General features: G+C 42.8%; 1 protein-coding gene and 1 pseudogene across 2 annotated transcripts in view; both read left to right on the plus strand.

The window, feature by feature from the left end:
* The window catches only part of TTLL4 (tubulin tyrosine ligase like 4), a 39,923-nt gene that overhangs the window by 853 nt on the left and 24,163 nt on the right, over positions 1–14,907 (plus strand). The window lies entirely within an intron of this gene.
* On the plus strand, positions 812–1,624 carry LOC307187839 (UDP-N-acetylglucosamine transferase subunit ALG14-like; annotated as a pseudogene). Its single transcript has one exon. The product of its transcript is annotated as a UDP-N-acetylglucosamine transferase subunit ALG14-like (transcript).

Consider the following 14,907-nt stretch of genomic DNA (forward strand, 5'->3'; position numbering starts at 1 on the left):
TTCTTCATGTATCCATACATCCATTACTTCATTTAATCATTCAACAATTTTTAATAAACATCGACAAATATTTAGTGAGCCAGGGCACTGTGGAAGCCCCGGCGGGGGGGCGGATACAGTGGTGAGCAAGGCAGGCGTGTTTTCACAGAGCTTATAGTCTAGGGGAGATTTTAATCAGGTAAACAGCATTTGCCGTATGTGTGGTGTGCGTTCTGATAGAACATTAGAAGGATATTTAACCCAAATTTACTTGGAAAACTATATTATCCCCATTCCCTGGTCTTCACATTCCCAATCTGGATCTAGGAAATGTTTTAATCCTTCCTTCCTTAGGGAGTTATCCCTGCTCTCTCAGTTACTCCAGATCCCATCTTCCTTAACGTCATTACCTGTTGATTTAGCCAGTCAACGAGTAGCCGGGAGACCCTTTGGGACAGTGTTCTATCCCATCCTTAATTTTTGCAATAAATACTGAGGCATTGTTTGCATAAAAACCACTCACTTGGTGCCCGTAAAGTTACCAGCTGCTTATTAATTGGGCTGAATGGAGCATTGAAAAATGTATCAAGTGTTTTCTGGGAATAAAGAGGTGAGAGGACATTCCAGATACAAAGTAGCTTTAGTAAAGATACTAAAGTAGCTTTAGTAAAGGCCTGAAAAGAGAACTGGAAACAGTCGGATAGACCTGAGCTGTGTTTGGAGGGAACCAGCCCGGGACAAATAGGAATAGGGAAATTAATAGGGGTTAGATCACAAAGCGCTTTGGATGTTTTGCTGAGGAGTTAGAACTACATCCTCCAGAGCAGTGGTTTTCAAGCAGGATATTCAGGGGCCTGAGACTTCCAAGGGATAGATATGCACATATAGTTTTAGAAGAATCAGTTCCCAGATCCTCAGCTTCCAAATGAACGCTTCTAAAACTGACCTTACAAAAAAGGGGTGGAGAGTGTCATATCTCTCACGCTCTCAAATTTTACTATAGCATATTTTTCTGAGTATAAAAACCTCAGGTTGGCAAACGGAATATTTTGGAAATATTAATTTCAGGGGGGCCTTCTTTGGTGTTTGATTAAGTTACCTCAAAAACCTAGAAGGGCTTCAGCGGCCGGCGCCGGGGGATAGCACGCATGCGTCTTCTCTTTGAATGGGTGGCACCCTTATCCTCGCGGCGGCGGCAGGAGCCGTGGCCGTGCTGCTGGCAGTGCGGCTATGGGTAGTGCTGCGTCCCCGCGCCGCTGTGCTCCGGCGGTCTCTCAGCCTCTTGGTGGTGGCTGGGTCCGGTGGGCATACCACTGAGATCCTGAGGCTGCTCGAGAACTTGTACGATGCCTACTCTCCTAGACGTTATATCATTGCTGACACTGATGAAATGAGTGCCCGTAAAATAAATTCTTTTGAAGTAAATCGAGCTGATAGAAACTCCAGTGCTACGTTTCCCGAATACTATATTCACCGCATTCCCAGAAGCCGGGAGGTCCAGCAGTCCTGGCTGTCTACGGTACTCACCACCTTGTACTCTGTGTGGCTCTCCCTTCCCCCTGACTCACCGAGTGAAGCCAGATTTGGTAAGAAAACTGAGCCATATGGGAAAAAATTGACTTGCCCAAAGTCTGAGGGCCACTAAGTGGATCCAAACCCGGAAAGCCTGAGACTGCAGCATCTATACTCTAATCATTGTACTATTCTACCCTTCTGTTCGGGACATAACTATTGAATTCATGAATAAATTTCCTAATAGGGTCATAGAGATGAGATCACCTAGAAAAAACAAACAAACAAACAAACCCTAGAAGTCTTCCTGTCTTCCCCTGTGTAATACACACTGCTGTTAGAGTGAAGCTTGTTCCTTGTTGGGATATTCTGAATTCAGAAGAACACAACAGTTGGAGACTTCCCTGGTGGTCCAGTGGTTAAGACTCCACCCTCCCAATGCAGGGGGCCCAAGTTCGATCCCTGGTCAGGGAACTAGATCCTGCATGCTGCAACTAAAAGATCCTGCATGCAGCGATGAAGATCCTGCATGCTGCATCCAAGACCCGGTGCAGTGAAATGAATAAATAAATATTAAAAAAAAAAAAAGAACACAACAGTTAAATGTGTCTAAAATGTTTTTTGGGACCACAGATTTTTCAACCTGTATTGGATAGAAGTTGCATAAATTTTTTTAAGAGAGATTTCTTTTAGTTTAGATGTGTTAATCAGATAGTTAAAACTCATTTTATTAAATCGTCATGAAATGTTTATTTCAATTACAGTTAATCCTTACCTTAGTTCTTTCTATAAAATATTTAGTATTTTCTACCTCCTCTTAACAAAAGGATAAACTTGTTTAAACTTGTGATGAAAAATTTTAGAGTTCAACTTTAAGATGTGCAAGGAATACATGGGTTTAATTTTTTTTTTTTTTTTTTTTGGCTCTACTGCATGGCTTGCAGGATCTCAGTTCCCCAACCAGGGATTGAACCTGGGTCATGGCAGTGAAAGTCTGGAATCCTAACCACTAGGCCACCAGGAACTCCCCACGGAATACATGGTTTTAAAAATTCCTAGGGGAATACATGAGTAAAATCATCGGAAGAGTATATTGCAGGAAGACCACGGAAAGGTAATTAGCAGGAAGGTAACATCAGATTTGTGCTTGAGATTACTACTGTAGTGTCAGTGTGCAGTTTGAATAAGTAAGATTTTAGACTGAAGGCAGGGGGCCAATGAGAAAACTAGAGACCAGACTAGAGAGGATGAGGGCTTTATAGTGGTTGCAGTGAGGGAGAGGGTTTAGAGAGAGATTAACAGTGGTAGAGTGGACAAAACCTGGTGGCAAAGTAGATGTAGGGAGTGGGACAAAGAGCAGTCTGGAATGATCCTTGTTTTCTGACTTCAGTGATTAAGTGGGTGGTGATGCAGGAGGAACTATTAGGAGGAGGGCTTTGAGGAGAAAGATAAAGGAGTTTGGGCATGCTGAATTGAGGTTCCTGCAGCACATCAAGGAAGAAAGCCCTGGGAGGTTGTTCTGACATGTCTGAGTGATGAAAGAAAGTTGAGAATGTAGGAGATGGTTGAGGCCATGGGATAAAAGAGGTTGCTTTGCTTTGGGAAAGTTTGTGTTAATAGTTGCAACTGCCATTTATTGAGCGCTTACTATGTGCCAGGCCAAGTGAGAAGACTGAGCACAGAGGAGCACCAACTTTGAGAGAGTAGGTAGGGGAAAAGGGACAGAAGAAGGGAGACAGAATATTTATAACCAAATCCAAAAATGAATATGTAAATGAAAAATCCCTTGCTGAAAAACTATTTTTTTCTCTGTTTTCTACTATTTTTATTTATTTTAAAATTTTATTCTATTTATTTATTTTTTATACTGCAGGTTCTCAGTAGTTATCCGTTTTGTACATATTAGTATATATATGTCAATCCCAATCTCCCAGTTCATCCCACCACCACCGCCCCACTCCCATACCCTGCTTTTCCCCCCTTGGTGTCCACTTTTGTTCTCTACATCTGTGTTTCTGTTTCTCCCTTGGAGACTGGTTCATCTGTACCATTTTTCCAGATTGCACATATATGCGTTAATATACGATATTTGTTTTTCTCTTTCTGACTTACTTCACTCTGTATGACAGCCTCTAGGTCATTCCACGTTTCTACAAATGACCCAATTTCATTCCTTTTCATGGCTGAGTAATATTCCATCGCATATATGTACCACATCTTCTTTATCCATTCATCTGTCGATGGGCATTTAGGTTGCTTCCATGACCTGGATATTGTAAATAATGCTGCAGTGAACATTGGGGTGCATGTGTCTTTTTGAATTATTGTTTTCTCTGGGTATATGCCCAGTGGTGGGATTGCTGGGTCATATGGTAATTCTATTTTTAGTTTTTTAAGGAACGTCCATACTGTTCTCCATAGTGGCTGTATCAATTTACATTCCCACCAACAGTGCAAGAGGGTTCCCTTTTCTCCACACCCTCTCCAGCATTTATTGTTTGTAGATTTTCTGATGGTGCCTATTCTAACTGGTGTGAGGTGATACCTCACTGTAGTTTTGATTTGCATTTCTCTAATAATTAGTGATGTTGAGCATCTTTTCATGTGTTTGTTGGCCATCTGTATGTCTTCTTTGGAGAAATGTCTATTTAGATCTTCTGCCCATTTTTGGATTGGGTTGTTTGTTTTCTTGAGATTGAGCTGCATGAGCTGCTTGTAAATTTTGGAGATTAATCCTTTGTCAGTTGCTTCATTTGCAAATATTTTCTCCCATTCTGAGGGTTGTCTTTTCATCTTGTTTACAGTTTCCTTTGCTGTGCAAAATCTTTTGAGTTTCATTAGTTCCCATTTGTTTATTTTTGTTTTTATTTCCATTACTCTAGGAGGTGGATCAAAAAAGATCTTGCTGTGATTTATGTCAAAGAGTGTTCTTCTGATGTTTTCCTCTAAGAGTTTTATAATGTCTAGTCTTACATTTAGTTCTTTAATCCATTTTGAGTTTATTTTTGTGTGTGGTGTTACGGAGTGTTCTAATTTCTTTCTTTTACATGTAGTTGTCCAGTTTTCCCAGCACCATTTATTGAAGAGACTGTTTTTTCTCCATTGTATATCCTTGCCTCCTTTGTCATAGATTAGTTGACCATAGGCACGTGGGTTTACCTCTGGGCTTTCTATCCTGTTCTGTTGACCTATATTTCTTTTTTTTGTGCCAGTACCATATTGTCTTGATTACTGTAGCTTTGCAGTATAGTCTGAAGTCAAGGAGTTTGATTCCTCTAGCTCCATTTTTTAAAAATTAATTAATTAATTTTTGGCTGTGTTGGGTCTTCGTTTCTGTGTGAGGGCTTTCTTTAGTTGTGGCAAGTGGGGGCCACTCTTCATCGCGGTGCGTGGGCCTCTCACCATCGCAGCCTCTCTTGTTGCGGAGTACAGGCTCCAGACGCGCAGGCTCAGTAGTTGTGGCTCACAGGCCTAGTTGCTCCGCGGCATGTGGGATCCTCCCAGCCCAGGGCTCGAACCTGTGTCCCGTGCACTAGCAGGCAGATTCTCAACCACTGCACTACCAGGGAAACCCCCTAGCTTCGTTTTTTTCCCTCAAGATTGCTTTGGCTATTTGGGGTCATTTGTGTCTCCATACAAATTTAAGATTTTTTGTTATAGTTCTGCAAAAAATGCTGTTGGTAATTTGATAGGGATTGCATTGAATCTGTAGATTGCTTTGGGAAGTACAGTCATTTTCACAATATTGACTCTTCTAATCCAAGAACATAGTATTCTCTCCATCTGTTTGTGTCATCTTTGATTTCTTTCATCAGTGTCCTATAGTTTTCTGCGTACAGGTCTTTTATGTCCTTAGGTAGGTTTATTCCTAGGTTTTTATTCTTTTTGTTGCAATGGTGAATGGGATTGTTTCTTTAATTTCTCTTTCTGATCTTTTGTTGTTAGTATATAGGAATGCAAGAGATTTCTGTGCGTTAATTTTGTATCCTGCAACTTTACCAAATTCATTGATTAGCTCTAGTAGTTTTCTAGTGGCATCTTTAGGATTATCTATGTATAGTATGTCATCTGCAAACAGTGGCAGTTTTACTTCTTTTCCAATTTGTATTTCTTTTATTTCTTTTTCCTCTCTGATTGCCAAGGCTAGGACTTGCAAAACTATGTTGAATAATAGTGGTGAGAGTGGACATCCTTGTCTTATTCCTGATCTTAGAGGAAATGCTTTCAGTTTTTCACCATTGAGAATGATGTTTGCTGTGGGTTTGTCATATATGGCCTTTATTATGTTGAGGTAGGTTCCCTCTGTGCCCACTTTCTGGAGTGTTTTTATCATAAATGGGTGTTGAATTTTGTCAAAACCTTTTTCTGCATCTATTGAGATGATCATATGGTTTTTCTTCTTCAATTTGTTTATATGCTGTATCCCATTGATTGATTTGCGTATATTGAAGAATCCTTGCATCCCTGGGATAAATCCCATTTGATCATGGTGTATGATCCTTTTAATGTGTTGTTGGATTCTGTTTGCTAGTATTTTGTTGAGGATTTTTGTATCTATGTTCATCAGTGATATTGGTCTGTAGTTTTCTCTTTTTGTGACATCTTTGTCTGGTTTTGGTATCAGGGTGATGGTGGCCTCGTAGAATGAGTTTGGGAGTTTTCCTCCCTCTGCTATATTTTGGAAGAGTTTGAGGACAGGTGTTAGCTCTTCTCTAAGTGTTTGATAGCATTCACCTGTGAAGCCATCTGGTCCTGGGCTTTTGTTGGTTGGAAATTTTTTTTTTTTTTGGTGGTACGCGGGCCTCTCACTGTTGTGGCCTCTCCCGTTGTGGAGCACAGGCTCTGGATGCACAGGCTCAGTGGTTATGGCTCACGGGCTCAGCCGCTCCACGGCATGCGGGATCTTCCCGGACTGGGGCACGAACCCGTGTCCCCAGCATCAGCAGGTGGACTCCCAACCACTGCGCCACCAGGGAAGGCCCTGTTGGAAAATTTTTAATCACAGTTTCAATTTCAGTGCTTGTGATTGGTCTGTTTATATTTTCTATTTCTTCCTGGTTCAGTCTTGGAAGATTGTGCTTTTCTAAGAATTTGTCCGTTTCTTCCACGTTGTCCATTTTATTTGCATAGAGTTGCTTGTAGTAATCTCTCATGATTCTTTGTGTTTCTGCACTCAGTTGTTACTTCTCCTTTTTCATTTCTAATTCTGTTGATTTGAGTCTTCTCCCTTTTTTTCCTCAATGACTCCGGCTAATGGTTTATCAATTTTGTTTATCTTCTCAAAGAACCAGCTTTTAGTTTTATTGATTTTGGCTATTGTTTCCTTCATTTCTTTTTCATTTATTTCTGATCTGATCTTTATGATTTCTTTCCTTCTGCTAACGTTGAGGTTTTTTTTTTCTTTCTCTAATTGCTTTAGGTGTACGGTTAGGTTGTTTATTTGAGATGTTTCTTGTTTCTTTAGGTAGGATTGTATTGCTATAAAATTCCCTTTTAGAATTGCTTTTGCTGCATCCCATAGGTTTTGGGTCGTCATGTTTTCATTGTCATTTGCTCCTAGGTTTTTTTTGATTTCCTCTTTGATATTTTCAGTGATCTCTTGGTTATTTAGTAGTGTATTGCTTAACTTCCACGTGTTTGTATTTTTTACAGATATTTCCCTGTAATTGTTAACTAGTCTCATAGTGTTGTGGTTGGAAAAGATACTTGATACGATTTCAGTTTTCTTAAATTTACCAAGGCTTGATTTGTGACCCAAGATATGATCTATCTTGGAGAATGTTCCATGAGCACTTGAGAAGAAAGTGTATTCTGTTGGTTTTGGATGCAATGTCATATAAATATCAATTAAGTCCATTTTGTTTATTGTGTCATTTAAAGCTTGTGTTTCCTTATTTATTTTCATTTTGGATGATCTGTCCATTGGTGAAAGTGGGGTGTTAAAAGTCCCCACTTGTGTTACTGTCAATTTCCCCTTTTATGGCTGTTAGCATTTGCCTTATGTTTTGAGGTGCTCCATAAATATTTACAATAGTTATGTCTTCTTCTTTGATTGATCCTTTGATCATTATGTAGTGTCCTTCTTTGTCTCTTGTAGTAGTCTTTATTTTAAAGTCTATTTTGTCTGATATGAGAATTGCTACTCCAGCTTTCTTTTGATTTCCATTTGCATGGAGTATCTTTTTCCATCCCCTGACTTTCAGTCTGTATGTGTCCCTAGGCCTGAAGTGGGTCTCTTGTAGACAGCATATATACGGGTCTTGTTTTTGTATCCATTCAGCCAGTCTGTGTCTTTTGGTTGGAGCATTTAATCCATTTACATTTAAGGTATTTATCAATATGTATGCTCCTAATACCATTTTCTTAATTGTTTTGTGTTTGTTATCATAGGTCTTTTCCTTCTCTTGTGTTTCCCGCCTGGAGAAGTTCCTTTAGCATTTGTTGTAAAGGTGGTTTGGTGGTGCTGGATTCTCTTAACTTTTGTTTGTCTGTAAAGGTTTTAATTTCTCCATGGAATCTTAATGAGATCCTTGCTGGGTAGAGTAATCTTGTTTGTAGTTTTTTCCCCTTCATCACTTTAAATATGTCCTGCTACTCCCTTCTAGCTTGCAGTTTCTGCTGAAAGTCAGCTGTTAACCTTATGGGTATTCCCTTGTATGTTATTTGTTGCTTTTCCCTTGCTGCTTTTAATATCTTTTCTTTGTTTTAATTTTTGATAGTTTGATTAATATGTGTCTTGGCGTGTTTCTCCTTGGATTTATCCTGTATGGGACTCTCTGCACTTCCTAGACTTGATTGAATATTTCCTTTCCCATGTTAGGGAAGTTTTCAACTATAATCTCTTCAGATATTTTCTCAGAGCCTTTTTTTTCCTCTTCTTCTTCTGGTACCCCCATAATTTGAATGTTGGTGCATTTAATGTTGGCCCAGAGGTCTCTGAGGCTGTCCTCAATTCTTTTCATTCTTTTTTCTTTATTCTGCTCTGTGGTAGTTATTTCCACTTTTTATCTCCAGGTCACTTATCTGTTCTTCTGTCACTAATCTGCCTCAGTTATTCTGCTATTGATTGCTTCTAGAGAATTTTTAATTTCATTTATTGTGTTGTTCATCAGTTTGTTTGCTCTGTAGTTCTGCTAGGCTCTTGTTAAATGTTTCTTGTATTTTCTCCATTTTGTTTTCAAGATTTTGGATCATTTTTACTATCATTACTCTGAATTCTTTTTCAGGTAGACTGCCTATTTCCTCTTCATTTGTTTGGTCTGGTGGGTTTTTTTTTGTTTGTTTGTTTTGTTTTGTTTCTTTTTGCGGTACACTGGCCTCTCACTGTTGTGGCCTCTCCCGTTGCGGAGCACAGGCTCCGGACGCGCAGGCTCAGCAGCCATGGCTCATGGGCCTAGCCACTCCGCGGCATGTGGGATCTTCCCAGACCGGGGCACGAACCTGTGTCCCCTGCAGCGGCAGGCGGACTCTCAACCACTGCACCATCAGCGAAGGCCGGTCTGGTGGGTTTTTACCTTGCTCCTTCATCAGCTGCATATTTCTCTGTCTTCTCATTTTGCTGAATACACTGTGTTTGGGGTCTCCTTTTTGCAGGCTGCGGGTTTGTAGTTCCCATTGTTTTTGGTATCTGCCCCCAGTGGGTAAGGTTGTTTAGCTGCTTGTGTAGGCTTCCTGGTGGAGGGGACTGGTGCCTGTGTTCTGGTGGGTGGGGCTGGATCTTGTCTTTCTGGTGGGTGGGGCTGCATCCAGTGCTGTGTTTTGGTGTGTCTGTGAACTTAGTATGATTTTAGGCAGCCTCTGCTAATGGGTGGGGTTGTGTTCCTGTCTTGCTAGTTGTTTGGCCTGGAGCATACAGCACTGGAGCTTGCTGGCCATTGGGTGGAGCTGGGTCTTAGTGTTGAGACAGAGGTCTCTGGGAGAGCTCTCGCTGATTGATATTACGTGCGGCTGGGAGGTCTCTGGTGGTCCAATGTCCTGAACTCGGCTCTCCCACCTCAAAGGCTCAGGCCTGACATCAGGCCAGAGCACCAAGACCCTGTCAGCCACACGGCTCGGGAGGAAAAAAAAAGAAAGAAAGAAAAATAAATATAAATAAAAATAAAATAAAAATATTTAAAAAATTATTACAATAGGGCTTCCCTGGTGGCACAGTGGTTGAGAGTCTGCCTGCTGATGCAGGGGACATGGGTTCGTGCCCCGGTCTGGGAAGATCCCACATGCCGCGGAGCGGCTGGGCCCGTGAGCCATGGCCGCTGAGCCTGCGCATCCGGAGCCTGTGCTCCACAACGGGAGAGGCCACAACGAGAGGCCCGTGTACTGCAAAAAGAAAAAAAAGAATTATTACAATAAAAACGTAATTTAAAAAAAAAGAGAGAGCAACCAAACCAATAAACAAATCCACTAGTGATACAAGTGCTAAAAACTATACTAAGGTAGACATAAAAATCAGAAACAAGTTGGTGGCAGACGGCAAACCGCAAGTCTCCAGTTGCTCCCAAAGTCCACTGCCTCAATTTTGGGTTGATTCGTTGTCTATTCAGGTATTCCACAGATGCAGGGCACCTCAAGTTGATTGTGAGGATTTAATCCACTGCTCCTGAGGCCGCTGGGAGAAATTTCCCTTTCTCATCTTTGCACAGCTCCTGGGGTTCGGCTTTGGATTTGGCCCCACCTCTGTATGTAGGTCGCCCTCAGGCTTCTGCTCCCACCCAGACAGCACAGAGTTAAAGCAGCGACTGATTAGGGGGCTCTGGCTCACTCATGCTGGGGGGAGGGAGGGGTACGGTAGTTATAATTGGAATGCCGGGTGAGCCTGTAGCGGCAGAGGCCAGCATGATATTGCAGGGGCCTGGCGTGCCGTGTGTTCTCCTGGGAAGTTGTCCCTGGATCACAGGACCCTGGCAGTGGCGGGCTGCACAGGCTCCTGGGGGGTTGGGGGTGTGTGTGGATAGTGACGTGTGCTTGCACACAGGATTCTTGGTGGCTGCAGCAGCAGCATTAGCGTTTCATGCCCATCTCTGGTGTCTGAGCTGATGGTTGTGGCTTGTACCCTTCTCTTGAGCTTGTTTAGGCGGTGCTCTGCCTTCTGTGGGCAGACAGGGAAGGAATCCCCTCTCCTTGTGCACCCTGAAACAATGGTCTCTTGCCTCTTAGGCAGGTCCAGACTTTTTCCCGGACTCCCTCCCGGCTAGCCATGGCGCACTAACCCCCTGCAGGCTGTGTTCACGCAGCCAACCCCAGTCCTCTCCCTGGGGTCTGACCTCCGAAGCCCGAGCCTCAGCTCCCAGGCCTTACCCGCCCCGGCGGGTGAGCAGACAAGTATCTTGGGCTGGTGAGTGCTGGTCGGCACCAGTCCTCTGTGTGGGAATCTCTCCGCTTTGCCCTGTGCACCCCTGTTGCTGCGCTCTCCTCCGTGGCTCCGAAGCTTCCCCCTCCGCCACCCGCAGTCTCCGTCCGCAAAGGGGTTTCCTAGTGTGTGGAAACCTTTCCTCCTTCACAGCTCCCTCCCAGAGGTGCAGGTCCCACCCCTATTCTTTTGTCTCTGTTTTTTCTTTTGCCCTACCCAGCTACATGGGGATTTTCTTGCCTTTTGGGAAGTCTGAGGTCTTCTGCCAGCATTCAGTAGGTGTTCTGTAGGAGTTGTTCCTCATGTAGGTGCATTTTTCATGTATTTGTAGGGATGAAGGTGATCTCCACATCTCACTCCTCCGCCATCTTGAAGGTCCCTCCTAGGTGTTTGTTCTTTAATTCTTCTAGGTCTTTGTTAAACATTTCTTGCATCTTCTCTATCTTAGCCTCCATTCTTTTTCCGAGGTCCTGGATCATCTTCACTATCATTATTCTGAATTCTTTTTCTGGAAGGTTGCCAATCTCAGCTTCATTTAGTTGTTTTTCTGGAGTTTTATCTTGTTCCTTCATCTGGTACATAGTCCTCTGCCTTTTCATTTTGTGTGTCTTTCTGTGAATGTGGTTTTTGTTCCACAGGCTGCAGGATTGTTGTTCTTCCTGCTTCTGCTGTCTGCCCTCTGGTGGATGAAGCTATCTAAGAGGAGGGACTGGTGGTGGGTAGAGCTGACTGTTGCTCTGGTGGGCAGAGCTCAGTAAAACTTTAATCCGCTTCTGTGCTGATGGGTGGGGCTGAGTTCCCTCCTTGTTGGTTGTTTGGCCTGAGGCGACCCAGCACTGGAGCCTACAGGCTCTTTGGTGGGGCTAATGGTGGACTCCAGGAGGGCTCACGCCAAGGAGTCCTTCCCAGAACTTCTGCTGCCAGTGTCCTTGTCCCCATGGTGAGCCACAGCCACCCCTGGCCTCTGCAGAAGACCCTCCAGCACTAGCAGGTAGGTCTGGTTCAGTCTCCTATGGGGTCACTGCTCCTTTCCCCTGGGTCCTGATGCACACACTACTTTGTGTGTGCCCTCCAAGAGTGGAGTCTCTGTTTCCCCAAGTCCTGTCAAAGTCCTGCAATCAAATCCCGCTAGCCTTCAAAGTCTGATTCTCTGGGAATTCCGCCTCCCGTTGCCGGACCTCCAGGTTGGGAAGACTGACGTGGGGCTCAGAACCTTCACTCCAGTGGGTAGACTTCTGTGGTATAAGTGTTCTCCAGTTTGGGAGTCACCCACCCAGCAGTTATGGGATTTGATTTTATTGTGATTGCGCCCCTCCTACCGTCTCACTGCAGCTTCTCCTTTGTCTTTGGATGTGGGTTATCTTTTTTGGTGAGTTCCAGGGTGTTTCTGTCGATGATTGTTCAGCAGTTAGTTGTGATTCTGGTGCTCTCGCAAGAGGGAGTGAGTGCACGTCCTTCTGCTCCACCATCTTGAACCAATCCTGTTTTCTACTGTTTTTAATTCTTCACCCAGCTCTCACCTGCAAAACTTAGATGAACCTTTAACTTCAGGATCTGGTACTCATGATGTGGAGTTGAGTGTAGCTTTCCTGCTAGATTCCTTCTATGACCTTGGAATTGTCTGGTCATAGGCTTCCTGTATTTTAGCATGCAATCAGATGCTTTGATCTGTTGGTGAAATGGAGAGAAAACCTTTCTTTAATGCCCAGAACTTCTCATCCTCTCTTCTGGCAGAACTGGGAAGCCAGACCTGGTATTTTTGGAACAAATACTGAGAGTGCTAATTTCTGTTAGGCCCTGAAATACAAAGGACCTTGCCTTGGGAGCCTCTTGGACGTCCTGGACAGGCAGTGCTATTCTAGACCAGAGGTTCTCATTATTTGCAGTTTTTTTTTAAATTAATTTATTTATTTTTGGCTGCTTCAGGTCTTACTTGCGGCCCGCGGGATCTTCACTGAGGCACGCGGGATCTTTCATTGTGATGCGTGGCGTGTGGGTTTTCTCTTCTCTAGTTGTGGCACGTGGGCTCCAGGGTGTGTGGGCTCTGTAGTTTGTGGCATGTGGGCTCTCTTGTTGAGGTGCAGGAGCTCAGTAGTTGCAGTGTGCGGGTTTAGTTGCCCCATGGCATGTGGGATCTTAGTTCCCCGACCAGGGATCGAACCCACGTCCCCTGCACTGGAAGGAGGATTCTTTACCACTGGACCACCAGGAAAGTCCCTCTTATCTGCACTTTTAAAGCTCTTTGGGGTCTTCAGTGTATTTTTTAATGTGGGATAAATATCTACTCCATACTAGAAATTGAAGTATTTATTTATTAATTCATTTAGAAATTATAATAAACCCCTTACAAGTAAACATAAGTAGCATTTTTAAAAATGCAAAATGCGGTTGTTTCAGAAATATTAGTGAGAAGAGTGGCATTGTTTTTGAGAATCTCGTTGTCTGGCTTAATAGAAGACAGCTGGATTCTCATATTTGTTTCTGCATTCAGTTGGTTCGATATGTTGTTGTGATTGAATGATGACGAAAATCCAGCCTCACATAGATAATTAGTTGGAAAAGGGAGGAATATTTCTGTGGCCTTTTCAGACAATAGTGGATATTCTTCTTTGGTACTACACAGAAGTTAACAAGGGGTGGTTTTATGCAGTTTAGCTGCAATGGAATCTGAAATGTTATCAGTGAGCTTTTCATACTTTGTTTCATTAGAATCCATTGGTCTGTCTCTGACTTTGACCGGACCTTTTACCCGCGCCTGATTCTTTGACATTGTGTGATAGATATTTAGAAAATACTGGTTCATTGAGTTATGTAGATCTTATAAATGTTGCCACATTTTATTTTACAGTATCAAAAAACAATATATTATCACCACACTCATCAGAAAGATGGTTAAGTATTGGGAAGCTGTCAAGCTCAGGGTGGCAGATACAATTTTGCCAAAATTAGAATTTTCTCTTGGAAGCTCAGATTTTATCATTGGCAACAAACACTGTCAGCTGTTTTCCCTGAAGCGACAGGCTTACTCTGTTTCATTTTCTAGAGAATGCCTGCCAAGTATCAACGTCTGAATAACCATCACTTTTGTGTCCTTCATTCTTTCAAGTAAACATGATGTTCCACAGAGAAATTTTGCAATTCAAACAAGTGCTTTATTTAGAGACAACCATCGTCTTCTATTTTATATGTACTTCTCATTTTGTAACAGAATATTAAAAAGATGTACTTGAGGATTGAGATTTCATTTTTATTGCATCATCAAGGACATTCTTAAGTAAAGCTAGCATTTCTTCTTTCACTGTGCAGTGAAGGAGTGTGTGGTGGTGAAGAATCTCGCTTGGTGCCATTGTCTCGACTCCTACTCAGGAACCAGCAGTTTGACCCACCATTGCTCTTGCACCATCAGTGGAAAGGCTGGCACAGTAAAAAAAGGCAAATCACATCTTAGTTTTGTTATGAAAATAGTTTCAGCTAGTGGAACCCCTGAAAGAGTCTTAGGGTTCCCTCAGGGTCTGGGACCACACTTGGAGGACCACTGCTTTAGAGAGCTCACCTGAGGCTTCTTTCAGAAGCTGCTGAAGGTCAAGGCTTCAGGAGAGCTAGTCACTTAATTATGTTAAGCCTTCAGCTGTTTTCACTTTTTAGTAATTTGCAGATGGCTCTCCCTCAGCTCTAGCTGCTGTAAGCTGTATTTTTTCCTGAGGTTTGCTAACTACTCTGACATAACTGTGTTCTACAAGAGCTACCCTTCTCAACTTGTGGTAGTGACCCTTCCTTCTCATTAGGGTTGGGGTATTGGCCTTCCTTTCTTAACAGGACCTTAAAGAAATTCCATGCTCCTCCAGCTTTCTTTAGGGAGACATAGTTTAGGATTTATCTCATAAGAGAAAATGGGTCTGATTCCTATACTCATTCTGTTCGATTTCAGACAAGTCAGTTCTACCTTCTTACATAACTGTTGAGCAACTAAAGTAATTTCATCAGAGATCTTATGACTGTAGACTCTGAACCGTTTCCGATGTCCTGAGTTCCCCTGTGACTGAGGGAAACACTTAGATGGAGGAGGAAGA

The sequence above is a fragment of the Stenella coeruleoalba genome (genome assembly GCF_951394435.1).
Source record: "Stenella coeruleoalba genome assembly, chromosome: 6".
NCBI lineage: Eukaryota > Metazoa > Chordata > Mammalia > Artiodactyla > Delphinidae > Stenella > Stenella coeruleoalba.